Source organism: Ailuropoda melanoleuca, chromosome 1 (genome assembly GCF_002007445.2).
Source record: "Ailuropoda melanoleuca isolate Jingjing chromosome 1, ASM200744v2, whole genome shotgun sequence".
NCBI classification, from domain to species: Eukaryota; Metazoa; Chordata; class Mammalia; order Carnivora; family Ursidae; genus Ailuropoda; species Ailuropoda melanoleuca.
Window position 1 is genome coordinate 8,087,388 of NC_048218.1, and position 24,984 is coordinate 8,112,371.

At 48.7% G+C, this 24,984-nt stretch overlaps 1 long non-coding RNA gene across 2 annotated transcripts; it reads left to right on the plus strand.

The window, feature by feature from the left end:
* Positions 1-43: 43 nt before the first annotated feature.
* LOC109489288 lies at positions 44-23,980 on the plus strand. 2 transcript variants are annotated; one of them, XR_004623878.1, is made up of 4 exons: positions 44-131; positions 7,762-7,891; positions 12,776-12,954; positions 22,506-23,980. It is a non-coding gene; the product is annotated as an uncharacterized LOC109489288 (long non-coding RNA). The 2 variants fall into 2 exon arrangements; XR_004623880.1 differs by lacking the exon at positions 22,506-23,980 and adding an exon at positions 22,109-22,197.
* Positions 23,981-24,984: the final 1,004 nt, after the last annotated feature.

Sequence of the window (24,984 nt, forward strand, 5' to 3'; positions counted from 1 at the left end):
GGGGGCGGGGGCGGCGAATCTCGCCTCCCGACCCGGCCGCGGCCCCGGAGTCACAGGCGCGCCTCCGCGTCGCGGCCTCCAGGGACTCTCCCAGGAGAGGCCCGCGCGCTCCCGGCCTCAAGGAAGTCTCGGTGAGTGCGCACGGCGCGCCGTGGGGACCGGCTTCGGCGAGCGGGTCGCGGGACCTGGGCGCTGGGATGGGCGGTGGGGAGGAGCGGAGGAGGGACGGAAGGCAGGCAGGGATGCCCAAGCCTCCCCTGTGGCTCCCGGACAGGTCCTGGGCGCGCGCGGGCGAGGGGAGGCGGCTTGACCCGCCGCATGTGCGGTTCCCGGGAGGACTCAGTCCTCCGAGCCTCGCGCAGGTCCCGCGGCCGCACTTCCCCACTTGCAGGTCCGAGGGCCGAAAGGGGGGAGGCCCGAAGGGAAGACCCCCCCCCTCCCTCAGGAAAGGGCGGCAGAGAGCCTCTGCCCCTTCTGCCCTCTCTCTCCTCGAAACACGGGAGCGAAAGAAGATCGGCGTCTTCGCGGAGAGGCTGCAGGCCGCGGGAATGCGCGGGCCAGACGAAAGGAGGCGACCGGAGAGCCGAGCCTAGAGGCAGGCCTCGCCCAGGGCGGCGGCGGGCACAGGGTCCAGCGGTCCCCACTCCCGCAGCCCGACTCCTGCAGCCGGAATTTCGGGGAATCGCGGCTGGGCCAGGTACTTCAAGCCAGGATCCCCGAGCGAGAGTAATCAAGTGAGCATTGGTGGCGGCCAAGCCCGTGGGCCAGGAGGCAGCTGGAGTAGGGAGAAGCACTTGGAGACGCAGCCATGGGGCGTCCTGGTGCCTTCCCTCGGGGCCACACTGGGCCTGGAGAGGCCTCTTACCCACTGTCACGCCACCCCGCCCCAGCTCTGCGCCTGCAACCCCGGGAGGGCTCTCCTCCAATCCCCGACGGTCGCACCGACCCTCACCCTTCTAGCGGTTTGAATACTACAGCCACCGTGCGGATGTGCGCGCTGGGAGGACGCCAGCTTCCCCCGCGCGTGGGGTCAGAGGGCAGCTGTAGTGGACTCAGGGCACGGAGTCTTACAGGTCCCTCGGCACTCGCCTGATTTTGAGGTTGGCTCGGGGAGGAGAGAAGCCGGGGTGCGGGGCTCCGCGCTAGGATCTCTGTTTCAGGTGCCGCCTCTTTCCCTCCCGGCCGGGTTCCGGAGCCTGCTGCTCCGCGTGCTCAGTGCCCGGGGACCCGCCTTCCTCCCTCACGCCTGGGGGGGCCGGGAAAAGGACCACCAACTATGCTGCTCCTGACCTGTTCTGGGGATCCCTTTGAAGGGCAGAAGTTTGACAGCATTGGAGGCGTCTTAACTCCCTCGCTGGGCAAGACCGTGTGCGCAGACTCCGGCTTGGCCCCCACCAGCCCCGCGCCCTGCGGAACCCACAGCGGTGGCCTTGCTTCCGGGGCTGGCGCTCCAAAACCACAGAGCAGCGCGAGTTTCGGAGTTGATGTCCCCCCAACCAAATGCCGAGCGCGGCACGTTCCCTTGGGATTTTGGATCTAGGAGCACTTTCCTGTTTCCAGCGGTGCGTGTAGAAGGCTCTGGACGGCGAGCGAGCGGCGAGGGTACGCAGTACCCAAACGCAGGGCGCGGGGCCCGCTTCCTTGCCCGGAATCTCGCGCCTGACTGCGCAGACAGTTGCCGTCTCGAGGCTTCCCGGAGAAGGGGCTCCAAGAGGAAGGGAAGGCCGGCTGGGCCCCGCCGCAGGCTGCGCCGGCCTCCGGCGAGTGCGCTCCGGCACTTTCCTGGCTTCGGGTGGATTTAACGCTTCCCTCACCCCCACCATTTCCGATCCTCAATTATGGACCCGAGAGAATTCCTCCCAGGCTTGAAAGGGATTACTCAGATCGCAGAAACAGGGCTAAGTGGAAGTGGGAGAGACCCAACAAGTCAGAAGAACAGAAACTTTTCTTAAACCAAATTTCCCGGGTTTTCCGGGAAAGCGTATTTGAGATCTCGTGATCTCATCTTCACAGCCGCTGTTCTCACATCAGCTGGACCGGTCCGAATCGCGGGGTTTGAGAGGTAGCATAACTGAGCGTTCGAAGACTCATAGAATTGTGTGTGGGGGACACTTCCAATCCTAAAGCCTGCCTCAGCAGACGCCCAAACGGGCATTGTATATACCCGCAACGCATTCATTGAAGATACACACACACACACACACACACACACACACACACCCCGCGATGGGTCTGGGCTCCCTCCCACGCCTCCATCACCGAAAGTACCCAAAGAACTTGGACGCAGATCTCGAGATTTCCCAGATGGTAAGGATAGTGACTTCTGCGTGGAATAGTGAAAGAGGAACGCTCCCCTTTCCCGTGCGTGCCTGACTGGGTCTGTCCCAGAGCTCTTTGTACTGGAAGGAAAGCCTGTGACCCCTATTACACCTAGAGGGACACTCACAGGCTCTGTGTAAAGTGGGAAAAGCATTAAATACATGCTTATTGGAGTGATCAGGGGCGTCATCGGTGCCCGCTGGTTGGGACACCTGTTGCGTGTCACTTTCTTCAGGGCTCCCAGTGCAGGGAGGACCTCCTGGTCTATGCTTTGGGGCTAACTCCGAGTGCCTCCCCCGGGGCATAGAGACGGGCCTGCAGGGGAGAAGTATAGCAGCCACAAAAGACCCTGAAGTCTGGGCATCACTCAAAAACAGTAGTTCCCCTGCTGGCCTGGAAGGAGCTTGCAGAATCTAGAATGAAGGGAGGCTGGGGGCAGAAAGAGGGCTTGTGGGAAAGGGGGGGGCGACATATTGAGGTCAGCAAACTTCGGGAGTAAGGCCTGTTCACCAGGGGCCACCACCCCCAGTGCTGCTTCGCACGCTTTGGCGCACCCCGAGGTGCACCAGCACGCCTCTACATACCCCCCACCTCTTAGAAATTTTCCATTAGGAAACTGATCTGGAAGAAATTGAGGCCCCAAGAGGAAAGGGGCGGGCCCAGGCCGCCCCACATCTGCTTGGATTTTCCACTTCAGATGCTCCGCAACTGTTTTTTCCCCGGGCCGTGCCCGGCGCCTACCTGAGGCCCATCCCCCGCGGAAACCGACTTTCCAGTGAGATCAAGGGGGAAACGCGCAGATGTTCTACCGGCGATGGGCTCCCGGAGAGGATTCAGCAGTGGCACAAGGGGATCAGAGACTTTGTCACTAAGCAGGTGGGGGCGGGAAGAGAACTCCTCCCATCCCTAGCACCTCGGGGGAGATGGTGCCAACCTTGGAAGTGGTAGCTAAGGAGAACTCCAACCGCTGGATCAAAAGGAAGCAACAGAAAATCCAGGACTAGAGAGATTCGAATCTCTTCGATTTATAAGCCTTTGTCTACACAATTAGCAAGATATGTTTACTCCAGAAGATCCCACTTGCGTCTAGCATCACATATATGACTGCCATGGCTAGGAGGCATTTTGGATCTGAGCTATCTGAAAGAGTACTCTGATTTTTCACTCCTTTGCTTGGGTGAGCCCCATAGAGATATCAACAACTTTTCCTGGAGTCATTGCTACTGCCAGAAAGGATCAGACGACAATTACAATACCACTGCTCATGGTTTAAAACTAATTAGAGGTAGCCAGAGCAATTTCATAGTGATTACATTCCTCCAGAGGTCTAGACAGTAACTGGCTCTGCTCACATAATTCCAAGTAGAGAAAAGAAGTTTGTCTGTTTTTTGTTTTGTTTTTAAGAAATTCTTTCACTGGAAGTTACTGCTTTGGAGAAAGTGCTTTCAGCTCGGCGGCCTTTCAGCATGGGGTCCAGGGAGCCCTTCCCGCTGGTCCGAGGCCCTCAGCATGGTGCCTCAGGCATAGTTTTGGGGTGGGCAGGCAAGAGAATGAGGCATTCCAGAGTGGGTCTGTGGGGGGTAATTTCCATCTTCTGGGTTCCTACCCAGGCCCGCTCTAAATAGACTCTGTTCTCTGGGATTCTGAAAAGAGCCTGGTCCTTTTCTTCGGACTCAGTTGTCTAGGACAACTTGGGGTTCTGAGATTGGGGTCTGGAGACCTCAGGTCACAGCAGTGCCTCTTGACCTAGGAATGGAATACCTGCTGCCCACTTCTCTCCCTCCCTCAGGGTGATGTGCTTAGGGGAAGAAAAGCAGTGCTGCTGGTGATTAATTATAGTGATTAGCAAAGTCCCTGAGCATGGGCCACAGAGGGGCATGGAAGCCGAGCCAAGTTCAAGTAAAAGAGAGCCACGCATTTCTTCTACTTTTACCTGCAGGTGAGAGGGTAGCCTGTCCTTTGCATTTTCCTTCCCCGTCCCCCAGGCCTGGCCTCACTTTCTCTCCATTCTCCGTGCCCCTCCCAACGCACTCAGACTCCCAATGTTCTCCAGGGAGGGCGGTTTATCCCTGGAGCTCAAGCAGCGCCCAGGATCAGAGCTCAGCGGCGGGAAGGGATCCTTGGCCGGGCCGGGGCGGGGGGAGTGCGGAGCGACCTGCGCCGACCTAACCCCACCCTTCCAGGACCCGGCCGCCGGAAGCCTCCGCGGTCCTCTTCCTGAGGACTCTCAACACCCCCTTCACAGAAACGGCGCCTCAAAATCACGGTTCTGGGAAGAGGTTGCCCATAGACTCCGGGCAAAGCCCCGCTTTTTGCCTCCAGCCAAATGGGGGTCGTGCGTGGAAACCTTTGAGCTGGAGGAGTCTTAACCATCCGGCATGCGCTGAAATTCCTCAGTGAGTATACCAATTACACACCACCCTGAAATCCGAAAACCAGTTAGCTCATTAACGACTGCGCTGAAACCGCCTTTCAAAAACATCGACCAAAAATTTCCTTTAGAAAACAAACATCCACCAGAGATAAATATTTCTGCACATCAAAGAGCACAAACCTGATGGGCTTTTTTTTTTCTCTCTTTTTCTAGCAGATCTTTAATATAAGGCTGACTACAGAATCGGGCTATTACAGTACTCTGAGGACACAACTCGTTTCATTTAATCACTACAACAGGGTTATTTGCAAAGCAAAGTGAATATTGGGGGAGCCTTCCCCCTAATCTAAACAAATCGGTAAAAAGAGGTATGCTAATTCATTCGTGGTTCAGTAGAGAGAGAAGGGCCAGCAAGAAGGCGGGAGGGCTGGATTGGCCCCGTCCAGCCTGGCCTGGGACGCGAGGCCACCCGGACCCGGGACGTGAGCGTCTTACTTAAGACTTCACGAAGGGTTTCATGTTTTATTTTCTTGCACAGGCTGGTGCGGTAGGCGGGTTTCCTGAGAGGTGTGTGTCCAGGAACACACTCTTCTCTCCGGGGAGAAGGAGGCGACTCCCACGGCAGAGAGCAGTCCCGCGTCGGAGGATCCGGGCGCGCCAAACCCGGACTTCAGATCTGAGCGGCAGGGGGGCCACGGCGGCGTGCAGAGCGCACCCCATCTGGCCAGGCAGGGAGGCGGTGGCGGGACCCCTCTCCAGCCCTCCCTACCCTGGGCCGAAACCCCGCTTTGGGAGCTGCAGGGCACACTCGGGGACGCAGACGGCGGGACGAGTTCAAGAGTCAGACTTTCCGACGCTGGAAGTCTTCTGAATTCAGCAGAAGGGACTCGGGACTCCCGCTCCCCGCGCTGGGTGCGGGCTCAGGACCGGTTTGTTTCAGACGTACTTTGCGGCGTGGTCCCGCCTCTTTCGCGCTCAGTCTCGGGACTGTCCGCGTGGTTAGAAACGCTACATGCGCGGGTTGGCGGAAGGGGGCGCAATGCGCACGGCCGCCTGAGGGGCTCAGTCAGCGTGGAGGGTGGACGTCTCTGTGAGCACTGGCAGATCGGAGCGCATCGGGTGTGTGGGGAGGTGTCAGTACACACGCGGGTTGGGGGGCACCGAGCGCGCGCAGAGGACGCACCGCGCAGGGAGTGGGAGGTGCAAGAACACGCGCGCGCTCAGGGCTCACGGCGGGGGCGCAGCGTACACGGCCGTGGGCCTGCGTTCGAACCGGGCGAGGGGCGTGCGGCGCGCTGCGGCCAAGTGGTTGTGCTCCTTGGGATGGGAGGTGTGTGTGACGCTCCGGTGCAAGCTTGAGGCCCTCAGGACGTCGTCCCCGCCCTGGCACCGGCAGCCGGTGCCCACCTCCATCTTCCCCACTCGGGTTACTCGGCCCCCGCTCCACTCCTCCCTCCCAGATTCCTTCCAAGAGGGACGTGGAGACCAGAGGGAGATGGGGTGCGCGCGGGGCCGGCGGGAGAGTACAGAACCCGGCGCGTGTGGGTGGGGCGATGTCCGTGGAGAATTGAAGGCTTGTGCTTTCATCTGGGTCTTTCTAAAGCCCCGTGGGCCGCTCCATCTCACGCGCGTTTAGCCCGGATCTGGAGTCAAAATTCTCAGTGTTGGCGGCTCAGCCTTCTTGGAGGGAGTCCCCGCGTGGTCCCCGACTGGGGCTCTCCACCTTCCCTCGCCCTTTAACTTCCCTAGACAATTCCTTTTATGTGCCAGAGCAAATATCCAGGAGGAGAAGGCACGGGGTAAGACATGTTTTCGTGTAAAACGAGTAACTAAAAATTAGCAATTCTTCTCAATCCACGGATATTTTCCCTGGCAAAAGCAGCGGTTAGCTGATAAACTACAAGGTAGTTTCAAATTGTGCGGCTTACGATTTTTTTTTTTTTAAACAACAGCATTTTTTTTTTTTTCTTTTCTTAATGGTGTTAGCCGGCGGGGATGGTCTAGCCCGGGTTATGAATATTTTAAGCCCCAACTCCAGCACCTTCTTCGTTTTTTAGAGGGCGGAAACAAAATAATCCTCGCTATTGCACTAACGCTCTTTTTGCCCCGCGGGTGTGGACAAAGACATTTTTAAATCTTACTACGGAATACTCTGTGCTCCTCTCTCTTGGAAGCTTTAGAGCCAGGCCCGGTGAGCCCTCGGGCTCCTTCCTCGCTGGATGCGCAGATTTGCACATTCAGGGAACCCTTCTCGTTGCTTTCCTCATTATGAGAATGGTGGTCAGGGTGTGCGTGTGGCTCAGTGGAACTGTGCAGGTGCCACTCCACTCCCAAAGTCAAAACCAGTTAAGCCATTTAATTACGGTGGTGTGAGAGACCTAGTTTTAATCTTGCTTTTAATTTATTATTATTATTATTATTATTATTATTATTATTATTATTATTATTTTAATGTAAGCTCAATGTCCTCCGTGGGGCTTGAACTCGAACTCCAAGATCAAGAGTCACATGCCCTATGGACTGAGCCAGTCAGGGGCCCCATCAATCTTGCTTTTAATAATGGAGAGATCCTGCGGTGTCCAGCCTCTGTCCAGAGTGTGGGGGGGACAAGAGAAGTGGATGCTTGGAAGAGTTTATTGAGAAATCTAACTTTTGAACAAATGCAAGCTGGCATGGGCTAAGGAAGAGCACAGAGGTGCCTGGCATCCAATGAGTGCAGTTCAGTGACAGTGTAGATGCTGGCCGTACCTGGCCAGGCCACAGGTGCCATTTTCCACTTGTTTGGGAACTGTCAGCACTGTCTGGGCAGGAGTGATGGCCCCAAACACGCTTTAAGCACTTTAAACAAGGTACTGAGCACTGGAAAGCACATATGTGACTTGGCTTTACTTCCTGGGTAGTTGGAGGCCACAGAGGATAAAGATCAGTGCCATTATTACCCATGCACAAATAATCTTAGTGTTTATTGAAGTCTACTTAAAATAATTGACCAGAAAACACCTCCCTGTGTAAGCAACATAAAAGGTGCTCCACTGAAATCTAATGGACTTATTTGCATTTCTGTTTAGCCTGATGTCTACACCACATTTTTGGAGAAGCTGTCAACTCTGACAAAGGAGGAAAGTGGAAGCCAGGAGAGCTGCACCTGCAGAAATTGCTGGAATCCCAGGGCCAACCCAGCCTGGCTGTCCTTTAAGGGTACTTGGACCTTACTTGATTGTTTGAGATCCAGCAGTTGGATTTTCTGAATGTAAATCCCAGAAATGGAAATTCACACTATCTTGCACAAATATTTTAATTTCTGAGTGGCCTGGATTGAGCTAAGAGGATAGGGTCCTTTGTGCCACAGCCATAGCGGATCCTGAAAGAGCTGAAAACCTTCAGCTGAGGGTGGAAAGGCAATAATTTAGATACAGAGAAAATTCTCAGCTAGAAGGACAAAAAAAAAAGACTCCGTCTGTCGTTAGAAAATCTGTATTTGTACAAAAATCCTTTGAATATTATTTGACAGTAAATGTCTTTTTCTGGTTTTGTTTGTTCTTGAATTTCTCAGCAACCTTTTGCATGTGTGAATCTTGAGCTCCCTTCCCAGCAAACTTGACGAATGGATCTTTAAGGAATTCATGCTTTAAAGTTGATTTTCTGTGTTGGTTGTGGAAACAGCTTCACTTTAGATATTTTATGGGATGTTTGTCAAGGGAACTCGGGGTGAAATTTCTCAGGAGTGTCTCTAAAGACATTATTCATAATTAAAAAATGATTCATAGAAATAACCAGAAAAATTATGGCAAGTGATGTTCAAACATGTTTTCAAGCCATGTGGAATAAATAAAATCATTAAGGTCTGGTTGGGTAATATTGCCTCCCAGCTTTACTCTGTGCCAGGAGGTCCTAATATTGCTTCTAGATGTGAGAGCAACAGGGGGATAGGAGCCAAAGGACATCCGTGCTTTCTCCAGGTATTTCTTTCCTTTTTTTTTTTTTAAAGATTTTATATAGTTATTTGAGAGAGAGTAGAGCGAGAGAGCGAGAGTGAGAACATGTGCGCACACGTGAGAGAGAGAGAGAGAGAATAGGGGGGAGGGAGAGAAGGAGAAGCAGGCTCCTGGCTGAGCAGGGAGCTCCATGGGGGGAGGGAGGGGCAGGGCTGGATCCCAGGTTCCTGGGATCATGACCTGAGCAGAAGGCAGGTGCTTAACCGACTGAGCCACCCAGGCACCCCTCCAGGTATTTCTACATTGATAATGAAAGTTATAATGCCATCCCTCCAAAGATCCCTGAACAGTACCTTCCAACAGGTGGGTAAGGTAGCTCTAACAGGAGTGTCTTTCATAATCTTAGATTTTTTTTTTTTTAAAGGGGAACTAAAGACTGTGGAAAACCCAGGTGGAGTCTGAAAGACAGAATGAATCTATTAGAACATAAACCCATCTGGCTATAGGGCAGTTGATGTTCAGCAGGGATTTTGGCTCCTCCGTGGTGAATTTCCCAAACCCAATCATCTTGTTGTGAAACTTTGCTCTGCAGGGGAAAGCAGTATGTGGAGATCCTGAGATTTTAGCATTACGAACCTCTTAAGCTGGGAGTTAGTTAGGTGGGTACAATTGCTTCCTGACAGCAAAGTGGAGCTGGGCCTCGGAAGGCTGTTCAGTGGCCTCCGCCGGCGAACGCAGCTTGCGAAGGTGTCTGGTTTACAGTCTCACCTGGGCATTGGCGGACTGGGACAATGCAGCTCAGCTGCTAGTGTTTCTTTGGAGAATCAGCACGTAACAGGACAGTCGACTTACTAAATAATCCAAACTGAGGAAACGGTTGCTCTGGCTAAAAAATGCTCCTGTTTATATACCTAAAAGAATAGCTGTGCTTTCCAGCCCCATGCGTGTCAGTCGGATATACTGTGGTGTGACTTATGGGGTCATTTTAGACTCTTCACAGTCAACGAAGTTACAGGCCTGTGCGGTGACTCAGTGTGAGGGTGGCTGAAACAAAGGGATCGGGATGGTGTGTCCTGGGCACTTGTTGTTCGTTGCGGTCTAGAGCTGGACTGAGTTAGAAGCTGCTTGTACTTTACCCAACGAGAGGAATGCAGTTCTTTGAATTGGGGAGCCCTCACGCACTCCTGCTTGCACACAAGCTGTTACTCATTCGGGAAACATCCATCGGGTGGCCAGTGTGCCAGGCACCCAGCCAGGCATTTGCATGATAAAAGTGAGTTCCTGCCATGGAGGCCATTCTCAGTCCCGATAAGAGACTGAATGAGAATCTGACCTGCTCGTGTGTGCCAAAGACCTTAGAAATGTCCCCAGGTATCAAACCACTAATTCTGTTTCTGATTATTTGTGCTATGGAAAGCATTTCCACAATGAAAAAGGACTTTTTTTCATGTGTATTTGCGTGATGGTTAAGGGTGCAAGCTTCAGTGTCATGTCCGGGTTTGACTTCTCTTTACGCCTCAGTTTTGTTATCTGTACAATGGGGCCACAAGCTACCTCGTAAGGAGGTTATGAGTTTTAACTAAAAAAAGAATGACATATACAGTGAAAGTGAGGGGCCTAGCGCACTGCCTGGGAGAAGGAAGTATTCAGTAAACTGTAGCTGCTACTCCCAGCATTATCATCATGGCATTATTTTTATTATTAAGCTTTGGAATATTAATACTGATAATATTAAACTCTGGAAACAGTCTATCCTAAGTGGGTGGGGGTCGATGAATTGTGTNTCTCTCTCTCTCTATATATATATATATATATATATATATATATATATATATATATATTTAATGAAAACTTATGCAGCTATTAAAAAATGATAAGTTTTTGACAACATGCACTGGTAAATACTTCCTAGAGTATGGATCGTGGTGAGCAGTCACATTTCTCAGCCTGCCTGGCACCTAGGGTTCCTGATGTGAAGTAAGTGTGACCATGAGATACCCTTATATGTTTTTGTTTTAAAGATTTTATTTATTTATTTGAGAGAGAGAATGAGAGAGAAAAAGAGAGCATGAGAGACGAAGGGTCAGAGGAAGAAGTAGGCTCCCCGCCGAGCAGGGAGACTGATGCAGGACTCTATGCAGGACTAGATCCTGGGACTCCAGGACTGTGACCGGAGCTTGAAGGCAGTTGCCCAACCAACCAAGCCTCCCAGGAGCCCGAGATACATTTATTTGAGAAGTAAAGTGGAAGTCATGCTTCTGCTGCCTTTGTGGCTCCTGCTGGGAGGCACGATCAGTGAATATGGTTGTTTTGTTTTATTTTAAGATCTTACTTTTAGGGGTGCCTGAGTGGCTCAGTCAGTTGAGCGTCTGACTCTTGGTTTCAGCTCAAGTCATGATCTTATGGGTCATGAGATCGAGCCCCTCGTGGGGCTGCTGGCTCAGCGGGGAGTCTGCTTGAGATTCCCTTTCTCTGCCCCTCCCCCGTTCTCTCTCTCTCTCTGTAAAATAAATAAATACATTTTTAAGATTTTATTTTTAAGTAATCTCTACACCCAACATGGGACTCAAACTCACAATCCTGGGATCAAGAGTCACATACTCCACTGACTGAGCCAACAGGCACCCCAGTGAATACGTTTTTGGTGTGTGTGTGCATGTGTGTGTGTGTGAGTGTGTGAGTGTTAGCATGGAACCCAGTCCCGTTGGGCTGAAACCAGCAATTTCAGGGGTGGTTTCTTCATCCTTGGCTGGAAGCTCATGAGGGCGTTACTGGATTCAGCCAACCATTCCTGCCGTGCTGTCCACCCCCGGAGGGCCAGCCTCTCCTCCAGGACCTCCAATAGTCCTGTAAGCACCAAAGTTCTTCCATCAGATCTCTTTCTGCCTAAAAAAACAATTTCTTGTCATTGGCAACTAAATCCTGACCAACATATGTTGGAAAGTGTGCCAATACTATGAAATGTCGTATGATCACCAGCAAAACAATAGAACTATAGAGAGACGAGTACCAGAAAGATACCCCTTAAAGCATTGATCGTGAGTATCTTTGGGCAGGAAGACCATGAATGATCTTTCAATTTACTTTTTGTTCCCTTCATTTTTAAAAAAAGCAGCTTTGTTGAGATACAATCACGGACCATACAGTTGACCCATTTAAAGTGTGTTTGGTGGTTTCTGGTACATTCACAGATGTGTGCGGCCATTTCCACAGTCAGTTGTAGAACATTTTCATCGTCCCCTCCAAAAAATACCGATTGGCTATTAATTCCCTATCTTCCTGCCCCACCACCAGCCCTAAGCTACCACTAACCTACTTTCTCTCTCTGGATTTCCCTACTCGGGACTTTCATATGAAGAGAATCATACAGAATGTGGTCTAAGTGTCTGGCTTAGTTCATGCAGCATAAGGTCATCAAAGTTGTAGCATGTGTGTTGTAGTTCCTAGGAATACGTCGCTCCTTTTTACAGCCAAATAACATTAGGCTGCAGCTGGTCCACATTTGGTTTGTCCATGGATGGACATTTGAGTTGTTTTCACCTTTCAGCTGCTGTGGATAATGCTAGTATTTCCTCCAACCTTTATTTTGACCATTTTAGCCATTTTATAATAAATATTTAGCAAATTTTATAACAAGGAAAATCTGGCCTGGGCGACTGGTACCTTTGAGTTTCATATTCAGAAGAGGGCAAAATGGTGGCTTGCATCCTTGGATTGGCCAGTTAGCTTAGTATGGATTCAAACTCTGTTCCAAGCCAGGTTTGTAGCCTCTCTCAGCCCCCATGTACAGCAGACCAGTCAATAAGTGGGACTTTTGATCAGCAGAAAGATGGGAAGAGAGACTAATCTCCACCACTCGGGAAATGGCTCTGAGACTGGCAGGACAGATGTGTGAAACTCACTCAAGTCCCGAGATTTGACTTTTGGTATTTTCACTTTGAAAGTTGTATCTACTGGGGTGCTGGGAATATTCTATATCTTGATCTAGGTGGTGGTTACATGGGATTGATGTGAAAAATGCATCGAGCAGTATGCTTCAGGCTTGCGTGTGCTGTTACATTTAACTACATGAAAGTTACACTCTGATTAAAGAAGAAATTGTAACATGTGATTTCCCTCCTCTCTCCTTTTCGCTCTCCCATTCCAGCTGCTGCTTCTTCCTTTCTGTTTCTAAGTGACCACAGGTTCCTGCCACACAGTTGGTAAGGGACAGAGCTGGGATGTAATCCAGCTCTTACTTAGTGTGGAGTGCTGCTTTCACTAGGAATCCTTCCAGTGCCTAGAGTCGACATGATTTTTGAGACTTGGTTCCAAACCACATGGCTGGTAAGTACTGAGGCTGGTCTAGGGGCCAGATCGCACGGCCCTGGGGCACATGCTCTGTCTATCCCGTGTACCTCTTTACCCCCCAGCCCCCAGCGTCGTACCAGGCACACAGTGGACGGCCAGAAAATATTTGCTGAATCAATGTGACCAGAGTGGGGTTATCATCGAAGGCCAAGCAGGCTGTCCACGTGGCAATTGCTAGAAAAACCAAGGCAGGAAACTCAATTCTTATTTTTTTTCCTATGGCAACACCAGTAGATGCTGGTCTGTCACAAGAGCATGGAAAGTTCCCACTGGAGATATCAGAACTCCCTGGCAAGCCCCGCCAAGTGTTAATTTTAGCTTTCGGTGACTGATGCCCTTGTGTAATTTAATGGGTCAGGAGGAGCACGAGCCAAGATTACTCACTCAGAGAGATGTCCTTTCCTGTAGAGTCCTTGGTGAGTTAATTCAGTTTATAGAGACTTGCTCTTTCCACATTTACTCGAAGACGATTTTTGCCGTTTTGAGGCCATTCTGAGAATTAAGAACTCTCCCTTAAAAAAATTAGTCATTTATCCCATCAATCAAAATTTCCCAGAGTTCATTCATTAAACATGAGTTCGACTCACAGTGTCAAATGCTGAAAGGCTAAAGTAATAACCATAGAATAAACAAAATACTTGCATGTCCCTGGATATTCTGGGTCGAAAGATAACATAGGTTGAATACCAATTGCTTGGATTAAGGAAGTGCCTGTCCACAAAGCTATCCACATCCACCGAGTTCTCCTCCTGGTATCCTGGTAGAAAATGAGGAAGTTCCATGCTGAGGGGGACATGCCTGTCCTTCAGAAGGAGTAATATCCCAGCTGCCATCTGCAGCTGCCCTAGTGTCACGGGGACAGGGCTCTCCAGCAGAGCATACATTCAGGACGCATAGAAGATCTGTGCTCCTTATATGATCAGATCACACGTGCCACTGATTCTCACGCACTTGACTCTATTCAGTGTCTGCTCATACCCTGGACATAACCCGTCACACCTGGTCTCAGGTGCCTCAGCTGATAAAGATGATTTTGCGTTGCTGCCTGGTGGTCCCCCACTTGCCCACAGTGTGGCCACAACAGGCTGTGTTCTTGGCTTGTTCGGTGAGGTTTGCTTCATTCTTTGAATATTTTATTGCATCCTTCCCTAATTAAGAAAAGTTTGTGGAGGGGCGCCTCGCTGGCTCCGTCGGAAGAGCTTGGGGCTCTTGATCTTGGGGTTGTGAGTTCGAGCCCACATAGGGTGTAGAGATTACTAAAAAAACAAATAAATAAACTTAAAGAAAAGTTAGTAGAAAATGAAGCAAAATCATAGAACTTGTGAGTGCAATCCGAAGAATCAGAAAGGAATCATTAGCTGTTGCAATAATATGGGTCTTTAGATTCAACCCAGACATCCCCCAAAATTGAACTGCCCAACTGTGGATTCAGTTGTGAAGGAAAAAAACAATAGTAAAGATCACGTATGCTGGAAATACGTTAGAATTACATCTAAGGGTAAACAAATAGTTAATGAGAGACATTTTTGTCTCCATAGAAATAGTCTGACGAATATCAAAGGAGAGAGGATAGAATTAGGATATACCATTTTGTAAACCTGTGATGAAGTTACAGATTTCATCACTGATCGCCTGCCTGTCAGGGGCTACTAACCGTGGGGGCAGGAGGGAGGCTAGGGAGGCAGAGAGACAGAAAGAGACAGAGACTGAGCTGAGGATAATTCAGGATAATTTCGAGATCTTACCTGCCTCCTGATGGAGTATATATCCCTTATAAAATAGCCTTGCCACAAAACACCAACTTGGAATCTGGTTTGGTCCCCAACTAGACAATCTACCAGTTTCCAGGAAATACAGGGACAGAGAAATATGTTAAAAGACATCAGGGAATGCTACCAGCAAGTCTAGAATGCGGGAGACTATAAGAGAGACGATCCAGTTTCTTCGACAAATAAATGGCAGGGAAAAAAGGCAGGGGGGCAGGCGTGGAGGAAACCTGCTGATGAAAGGACAGTAGGAGACAAATGACCCACATGCAAACTAGAAACTTTGCATCTTAACTCATGCAAATCACCTGGTAAAAATGTATGAGAGAACCAGGGATATGTGAACACAGACCGTATATTTGAGGCTATCAAAGTAGCAGTGTAATCTTGTAGGTATGGTAACACTACCGTACCGATACATTTTCGAAAGAGTTCTTATCTTTTAGAGATACGTACCAAACTGGGGTGTCTGGGTGACTCTTGGTTTTGGCTCAGGTCATGATCTGAGGGCCATGGGATCCAGCCCCGTGTCGGGCTCTGTGTTCAGCAGGGAGTCTGCTTATCCCTCTCCCTTTGCTCCTCTCTCTCTCTCTCTCTCAAATGAACAAATAAAATCTTTAAAAAAAGAAATACGTACCAAGCTCTTTGCAAATTTAAAGATGCATCTGAAGGAGAGAGTGTATCCTTCAGCTTGCTCACGTTTGGCCCTTGGGCAGGATTTCAGGAGTACATTAGAGACCAGAGCGGGGGCTGCAGATAGACCTGTGCAGCTGTTACTTTCTGACCTTCTCAAGAGGACAGTCCCGCGTGTGTGTTCCCTTTGGCGTGGCCTCCCCCTTCCCCTTCCGTTATCTCTGAGACTTCAGCTGGCCTAAGCTGTGCCTCGAGGAATAAAGGGAAGCAGGGCCATCTACAAGATTTGCGGGGCCCAGTGCACAATAAAAACGTGAGGCCTCTCATTCAGAAAGCAGGAAAAATTGAATTGAAGGTAATAAACTATAAACCTTTTTTCTTTTTCCTGTGGTCTTTTAATCTGTCACCATGTTGTGTGTGTGTGTGTGTGTGTGTATGTGTGTGTGTGTGTTTGCTATTTAATGTCACTTTCCCCCCTGGGGATGCGCATGCTTTCAGGGTGAGTACAGACCCTCAGAGGTGCCCAAGGGCCCCATCATGTGACTCAGTGAGCCCGCGTGGGGCCCATCAGCTGCCTGCTCCCCCTTCGGCCAACCACCAGGCCCATGGACCCTGCGGGGGGCCCCAGGTGGCTAAATGGAGCCAGCCATCTCTCCTCCCAGGGGGCTGCCAGTTGAGCCCACAGTCAAGGGCCATCCTGCAGGGGCATGCCAGCCCATGCCTGCGACCTGCCTCAGAGACAGGTGACAGGGCACTTCCTTGGTTGCCCAAAGAACAGGCCATGTTGCCTGCAAATAATTATATTTTTATTTCATGCTTTACAATCATGGTATCTTTTATTCCTTATGTATTTTTTATTTTTTTTAAAGATTTTATTTATTTATTTGACAGAGAGAGAGACAGCCAGCGAGAGAGGGAACACAAGCAGGGGGAGTGGGAGAGGAAGAAGCAGGTTCCCAGCAGAGCAGGGAGCCCGATGCGGGGCTTGATCCTGGGACCCTGGGATCACACCCTGAGCTGAAGGCAAATGCCTAACGACTGAGCCACCCAGGCGCCCCCAATGATATCTTTTACTTTATTTATCTATTGCCTTGTTGTGGTGACTAGACCTCTAATACAGTTTTGAAGAGGAGTGCTTAGAACAGACATCCTTCCCTTATTCCTGGTCTCCAGGGGGAAACTTGCAATATTCCACCTTTACATATGATGTTTGCTGCAGGGTTTTCGTAGATGCTGTTTTTTCCCCAGATTAAATAGGGTTCTTCCTATTTCGGTATCTTGACTTCTGTTGTTCCTGTTGGAAACCCGGTGGCCAGCGTAATTGTTGTTCCTTTGAATGTGATGGTTTTTCTCTCCAGCTTGTCGGTCTTTGGTTTTTATCAGTTTGACTGCTTTGCCCACAAAGTTTGTCTTTGTGTTTATCCTGCTTCAATGTCTTTTGACCATTTGGGAGACTTCTTAGCTGGTGTGTCTTCCAATATTGCTTCTCCCCATCCTCCCCATCATGTCTTTCCTGCTGCGTGAACCTACATTCGATCCCTCCACTGTGTTCTGCACGTTTCATGTGGACTTTTCTCTGCTGTTCATCCTTGAGGAGGTCTAGTCCAGAGTTGAGGCCGAACCTGCTTTCCCTTGCTCACAGGTTTCTGGGGCCGCCGTAACAAATCGTCCACACTTGGTGCTTAAGCAACAGAAATGTCTTCTCTCCCAGTGCTGGGGGTCAGGAATCAAGGGCCATCAGGCCACGCTCTCTCTGAGGGTTCTGGGGAGGATCGTTTCTTGCCTCTTCTAGCTTCGGGTGACCCCAGGCGTTCCTTGGCTTGTGCTCGGGTCCCTCCAGTCTCTGCCTCCGCCATCACGCAGCCTTGCCCTGTGTCCTTGTCTCTTCTGCTGAGGCCNCTTCTAGCTTCGGGTGACCCCAGGCGTTCCTTGGCTTGTGCTCGGGTCCCTCCAGTCTCTGCCTCCGCCATCGCGCAGCCTTGCCCTGTGTCCTTGTCTCTTCTGCTGAGGCCCCCGTCATTGGATTTAGGGCTCGTTCTAAAGCAGGATACTTTCATCCCAAGATACTTACCGAACTACATGTCCAAACAAGGTTCCTTGCTGAGGTTCTGGGGAGACATGATTTTGGGGGGTACGGTATTTAATCCACAAGACTATGGACAGTTCTGCTTAGAAGGTTAACCTCTTTACAAGCCACTTCCTGATCTGCGTGTCAGCTCTGGGCAGCACACACCGCAAGCAAGCGCCGTGTAGAATGTCAAGCTCCTATCTCCACTGTCCTTTTTCCTGGGATTTTTGCACTTCAAGTACTGGCTGACTTGGCAGTCCTAAACCCAGTTAGTTTTGTCTTCCCAGCTTAATGAGACCGACGCAAACGTCAGGCCAACGCTCTTCACTCATCATGTGTAGCCCGTGCTTTGAGCTGGAAGGTTCCAAGGGAGAAAGTAAGGGCCAGTCTGGCTTCTATCCCAATGCATTTCCCTGTGCTTCAGGATCTCCACAGGATAAAGCCGGCCGGTGTCTGGGTTGCTCTCTGTGCACTCAGACAGTTGCCTCTTGTCTCTTATCCAGCCTTTGTAATCGTTCTTAGTACAAAGTTTGCTCTGATACTTCTTCATAAAGAGAAATAGAAGTCAAATATGGCATATCCTTTATTCGAGGCTCATGTCTGCAGACCGCCAGGTGAATGTCTCAGGTGCGTGTTTTCAGAAGCCCAGTGACTGAGGGATGTGCCTCTTAGTCTCCCTCTCCCCCCGCCCGCCCCCGCCACCTGCTCCTTTGTATTGTGTTTAGAGAGAGACATGGAGAAGCTTGCCTTTGTTCTCTGTATATATGGCTGCTTGGAGACGCTTCTGAAATGTAAAGAAATAAATGGGGGAAAAGGAACTAATGGAACATGTCAGAGCTACATGGGGCTCTAGTCTCCTTCTTGCTGTATAGGATTCTTTTTTTTTTTTTAAAGATTTTATTTATTTATTTGAGAGAGAGAGAGACGGAGATAGGGACAGAGATCACAAACTGGGAGGAGATGGAGAAGCAGGCTCCCTGCTGAGCAAGGAGCCCGATGTGGGGCTCGACCCCAGGACCCTAAGATCATGACCTGAGCCAAAAGCAGACACTTAACCAACTAAGCCACCCAGGCACCCCTGTATAGGGTTCTTAATATCAAGCATGTAGAAGGAACAACTACATGAATAAGGCACAGAGAATTGCTTTGCTCACTGAGCTCTGAGATACCAGAGCCAAGGCGGAGTTATGTCTATGGGGTGTGCTTCTCAGAGTGAGCCTTTTCACAAGATGGTATGGGTGCTGCACATTTCACCTTACATGATCCCCAAAACCTATTATCTAAACTAATAGGTACTATTATTAGACCATTTTACAGATGTGAAAAGTGAGGCATAGGGAAGTTGATTAGCCTGCAGCCTACATCTGAGTAGATGCTATTTAACCTCTCAGGTACTTTTTATTTTATTTATTTATTGTTATTAAGTTTTTAAATTTTAATTCCAGTATAGTTAACACATTTTACCTTACTCTTTTTTTAATAGGTAACACATTTTAGTCTGCTTATTCCATTAGTAAAGCTACAGTTTTAGCCATAAAATGCAACTTGAAGGGAGATGACCTCCGAATGAAATGAATGAGACTTTTTGTAACTTTTACTTGTTACAGAATTGCAAGCTTACGGAAGTGTTACAGGAATCCTATGAGAAGCCCTGATAGGCCCTTTACTTAGAAGCACCAATTGTTTACATCTCCTCTTCTTTGATTATTCACTCTCTCTCTCTCTCAATCTGAGTCATTTGAAAATAAATTGGAAACATTATGCCCTTTTACCCCCAAATATTTAAGCGTGCATTTTCTAAGAACAAGAATGGTCCCTTCCATAACCTCAATACAATTATTAAAACTAGGAAGTTTATTGTTGTAACGCTGGTACTATTATTTAATCCAGAGTTCATATTCATATTTCATCAATTTTCCCAATAATGTTCTTTATAACTCCCCCCCACCCCGGGTTCAGGATCTAATCCAGGATCATGTGTTGCATTTAGCTGTCATGTCTCATTAGTGTCCTTTAATCTGAACAGTTTCTCAGCCTTTCTCTCTGTTGATTTTCATGATTAGGTCCAGGCAGCGTGTCTTCTGCATGAGGGCCGAGTGCTCCTTGCATCCCACCCAGGGGTACATGACTTTCATTGCCCATTAACTTTCAATTTGGTCATTTGATTAAGGCAATATAATCATTTATTTATAATGATTTGATTATAATCATTTGATTAAGGCTTCTCCGCTGTAAATGAATCCTATTCGCTTTGTAATTAATAAGTATTTGTGAGGGAGCGTCTTTGAAGCCATATAAAACCTTGTTTCTCATCAAACCCTACTGGGCTCTGACCCCCTGTGTCTCCCATGTGTGAATTCACTCTCTCCCTCTCCCTTCTCTCTTCCTCTCTCTCTCCCTCTCTCTCTCCCCCTCAGTCTCTTCCTCTCTGTCTCTCTTCCTCTTTCTCTCTCTCTTCCTCTCACCCTCTCTTTCTCTCTCCCTCTCTCTCCCTCCCTCTCTCTCTCCCTCCCTGTCTCTCTTTCCCCTTTTCTCTCTCTCCTTCTCTCTTCCCCCTCCTCCTCCTTCTTTCTCTCTCTTCCTCTCTGTCTCTCCTCGCTCTCTCTCGCTCTCTCTCTCGCTCCCTCTGTCCACCCCCATCCCTTTGGCTTACTTGGCTTGTTTCTCACTGAGTAAAGCACACCCTAATTAGCTTCCTGAGAAAGGGTGCATGGGAGGACACATTTGTAAGATTTCACATTTTTTGTGTCTTCATTCTTCCCTCCTTCTTGAGTTGTTAGTTTGACTAATTATAGAATCCTATATTGGAAATTTTTCTTCAGAATCGTGAGTGCCTTACTTTACTGTCTACCGGCTTCTAATGTTGCTGTTGAGAAGTTGATGTCATTCTAATTCCCTAAAAATTGTATTATTTTTTCCCCTCTGAAAGTTAAAAAAATTTTTTTAAAAATATTTGGTGAAGGCCCGCCCCCACCTCTTCATTGTGCTGGATGCTCTCTGGGCTGTTCAATCCGGAGAATCGTGTTCTTTGATGATGACAGTTGTTGTGGGTATTCTTTCTTTTTTTCTTTTTTTTAAGGTCTACAAACTTCTTTTTTTTTATTATTATTATATTATGTTAGTCACCATACAGTACATCCCTGGATTCCGATGCAAAGTTCGATGCTTCATTAGTTGGCGTATAACACCCAGTGCACCATGCAATACGTGCCCTCCTTACTACCCATCACCAGTCTATCCCATTCCCCCACCTCCCCTCCACTCTGAGGCCCTCAGTTTGTCTCAGAGTCCATAGTCTCTCATGCTTCATTCCCCCTTCTGATTACCCCCCTTTCTTTATCCCTTTCTTCCCCTACCGATCATCCTAGTTCTTATGTTCCATAGATGAGAGAAATCATATGATAATTGTCTTTCTCTGCTTGACTTATTTCACTTAGCATTATCTCCTCCAGTGCCGTCCATGTTGCAGCAAATGTTGAGAATTCGTTCTTTCTGATAGCTGAGTAATATTCCATTGTATATATGGACCACAGCTTCTTAATCCAGTCATCTGTTGAAGGGCATCTCGGCTCCTTCCACGATTTAGCTATTGTGGACAATGCTGCTATGAACATTGGGGTGCATATGGCCCTTCTCTTCACTACGTCTGTATCTTTGGGGTAAACACCCAGTAGTGCAATGGCTGGGTCATAGGGTAGCTCAATTTTTAACTTTTTAAGGGACCTCCACACTGTTTTCCAGAGTGGCTGTACCATTGCATTCCCACCAACAATGTAGGAGGGATCCCCTTTCTCCACATCCTCTCCAGCAATTGTTGTTTCTTGCCTTGACTATTTTACAAACTTCTTTTTTTTAAAAAAAGATTTTATTTATTTGTTTATTTTTTAGAGAGAGAGAGCAAGTGAGGGAAGGGGGCAGAGGGAGAGGGAGAATCTCAAGCAGACTCCCTGCTGAGCACGGAGCCCATCTCGGGGCTCGATCCCACGACCCTGAGATCATGACCTGAGCTCAAATCAAGAGTCGGACACTTAACCCACTGAGCCATCTAGGCGACCCATGGGTATTCTTTCTTTGATGATTTCTTCCTCTCTGTATTATCTGTCTTTTTTTTTTTTAAAGATTTTATTTATTTATTTGACAGGGATAGAGACAGCCAGAGAGAGAGGGAACACAAGCAGGGGGAGAGGGAGAGGAAGAAGCAGGCTCCCAGCAGAGGAGCCTGATGTGGGACTCGAACCCAGAATGCCAGGATCACAACCTGAGCTGAAGGCAGACGCTTAACGACTGAGCCACTCAGGCCCCCCCCCTGTATTATCGTCTTCTACAGAACTACTATTGTTGGGTGTTGACTTCTGCATTTGTTTTCTGATTTTCTTTCATCCTTTCTTCTCTTATTTATCTCTTTGACATCTTATTCAACCTTCTGGAAATTTTTTTCAACTCCTTTCATCCAACTATTGAATTTTCATTTTAGTTAATACATCATTACTTTCTGGGACCATTATTCTTGTTCTCTGGCTGTGCCCTATTTTCTGTCACCCAATTCTTGTTTTATAGATGCACTGTATTCTCTTGGAGAATTTCCCTATATAAAGTCTTGACATTTTCTTCGGCTCCCACATTTGTCTTTTTTTCCTGTTTGTTTTCTGCCATCTCATGTTAGAATGCTAGGGGAAAAGTCTCTAACATGATACTGGACGATGGTGTCTTCACCAGAACAGAGGAAAACATAGAGAACACAAACAAACAAACAAACAAAAGGAAGAGATCCTGGTTTGTCTGCATGTCAGAGAAGAACTCTGATTGGATTTAGACGGAATGTGTGAGTAGTGGGGCTTCATCGTAGGGTGATTGAGAGGTTATCTGGTTTTCTCACTGGGGGCCCTGATTATTAATATCTGTGTCTTTTCACTGGACCTATTTAGCTTCTTCAGGGACAAATCCTCCGATTTCTTGCCTGGAGAAAAGACACCTCATATCCAGTGTTCTGGGAGGTGAGTGGGGGGAATGTGGCTGTCCAGCACATAGATACTCACTTAGTTCTCCTATTTTCCTTTCAGGTCCTACTCCTGCTTTCTAGTCTGCTTATTCTCCCTGAGGTCAGGGCTTCTGTAAATGGAAGATTTTTGAGACAAAAGCATTTAGACATGAAGCTTACTTGAAAAAGATCTGCAAGACTGTCTGGCGGTTAGAAGGACAAGATCATCATAGAAGATACAACAGGAATTTAAAGGGAAACATATTCCACAAAACTACCAACGCTACTGAGATTACAGTTAGTCTGTGCATGGTAGAGAAACAGCGAATTTGTCACATCCACAAAGGTCCTGACAAATTTCCAAAAAGCAGCATCACAGAAGTCTGGGATCAAGTTGTTTTTGCTTGGGAGTTAGTAACTTACAGGAAAGTTGCAAGATTCCCTTGATTTTGCTGACCCCATTTTAGTTTGTTTCTCTCTGATATGATGTGCTTTTCTCTTTATGGCGTGAGATGTTCATGATTACCCATAAATGAGATGCTGTTTGTTTCTACAGTTCCACCTAGTGGTCAAGTTTCTGGCCCTAAGGCACACAGTTAACCACATGGGTTTATTTTTATGATTTTTTTCAATTCCATATTCACTAACTTGAGATTTTATTTTATTTGATTCATAGTTTTATTTACACAGGTGTAGAACAAGGTGAAGAAGAAGGAAAAGAAGCAGCACTCCTTGTGTGTGGTTAACAAAATTAGAGCCATAGATACTAAGACCTAAGAGTTAACCATTGTCTGGATGCTCTGTAAATCTCCTACGCATACCTGTCTAAAGAATTTATTATTATCAGCTCATCTACTGGGAACGGGAACCAAGAACCCGCCATTCCTCTCTACTTGGTTTTGCCTGCAGGACCTGTATCTGGAAGGACATCTTTCTCGAGTTGTCGATGCCTCGTCTGCTTGTGATTCTGTGAGTGGACTGGGGATCAGCTTGGTGGTTCTTCAGCTGAATGTGATCTTCCTGGGGCTGCAATTCTCTCGCCCCTCAACCGGGCTGGGACATCCAAGATGGCTCACCCACCTGACAGGATCCCCTCGCAGGACTGGTTGAGGCTGAGCTGCCTCTGGGCGAAGGCCCTGGGATTGAGAAGGTTCTAGGGGCTCTAGACCTAGGAACCAGGCCCTGAGGTGGGACAGGAGGGAGACAAAGCAGGAGGCTGGCTCCAGAGGGTTGGGTGGCAGGGACGTCTAGAAAGCTAGGCCAGCTCACATCTGGGTGGCTGGGAATTTCTCTCTTTTTCCATGGAGTCCCGGATCCCTCTCTCTCCTCTGGCTTCTCCGAGTGCGTTCGTCAGCAGTGTTAGGTGCTGGTACATCCCGGGAGGCAGCTCAAGGCTCCCGAAGGTGTAAAAGCAGAATCTGCCAGGGCTGCTGAGGTGTCAGGCTTCTTCCAAACTCCGTCGGTTTAAACAATCATGGGCCAACCCAGATTCAAGAGGGCGGAAGATAATTTTTTTGAAGATTTTATTTATTATTCGAGAGAGAGCAAGAGAGAGCCTGAGCAGGGGTGGGGCAGGGGGAGAAGCAGACTCCCCATTAAGTGTGGAGCCCGACTTGGGGCTTGATCCCAGGACCCCAGGATCATGACCTGAGCCAAGGGCAGACGCTTCACCAACTGAGCCATCCACAAGCCCCAAGAGGATGGAAGATAATTAATATCTCTTGGTGTGGAGAACGACAACACACGTGGAGTCGCCTTTATTCAACCCAACTAAACAAAATCTGTGTTCGGTGCCCAGGGCTGCCATCACGAATTGCCACAAACCTGGTGACTCAAACAGAAGCTTGTTCTCTCAATGCTGTGGAGGCCAGAGGTCTGAAATCCAGGCTTGACATCCACAGGGCCGCGCTGCCTCCAAAGGCTCTCGAGAAGGGTCTCTTGCAGCTTCTCGGCTCCAGCTGTCCCTTGGCTTGTGGTAGCTCCTCTCCAATCTCTGCCTCTGTCTTCACGTGGCTTCTTCCCTGTGTCTGTCCCACGGACACCCAACCCCTTTCTCTGCCTCTCTCTCCCCTTTCCCTCTTGTAGGGACACCAGCCATTGCATTGAGGGCCCCTCTTATATTAAGGATGGCCTCACTCAAGATCCTGACCTTGACTGCATTTGCAAAGACCCTGTTTCCAAATGAAGTCACATTCACAGGTACTGGGGACAAGGACCTGGACATACCTTTTTGAGGGACACAATTCAAACTACATAGCAAGCATGATTCTTTTTACGTATCCTGCTAGGAACATGTTATACTCTCTGCGTGTGTGGCTTCATGTTTTAAATTGTCTGGAAATTTTAGTCATTATCTTTTAAACTATGACCCACCTTTTTTTCTATGTTTTCCTTCTGGTTTCATGGTCATATATATATTAGACAAGGGGCAATTTTTTTTCTTGTAAAAGGCCAGAGAGTAGATATTTTCGGCTTCGGAGGGCATACGATGTCCGTCACAAGTACCTAACTCCTTTGTAGTAGGAAAGACGCCGTGGGTGATGCATAAACTGACCTGTGGG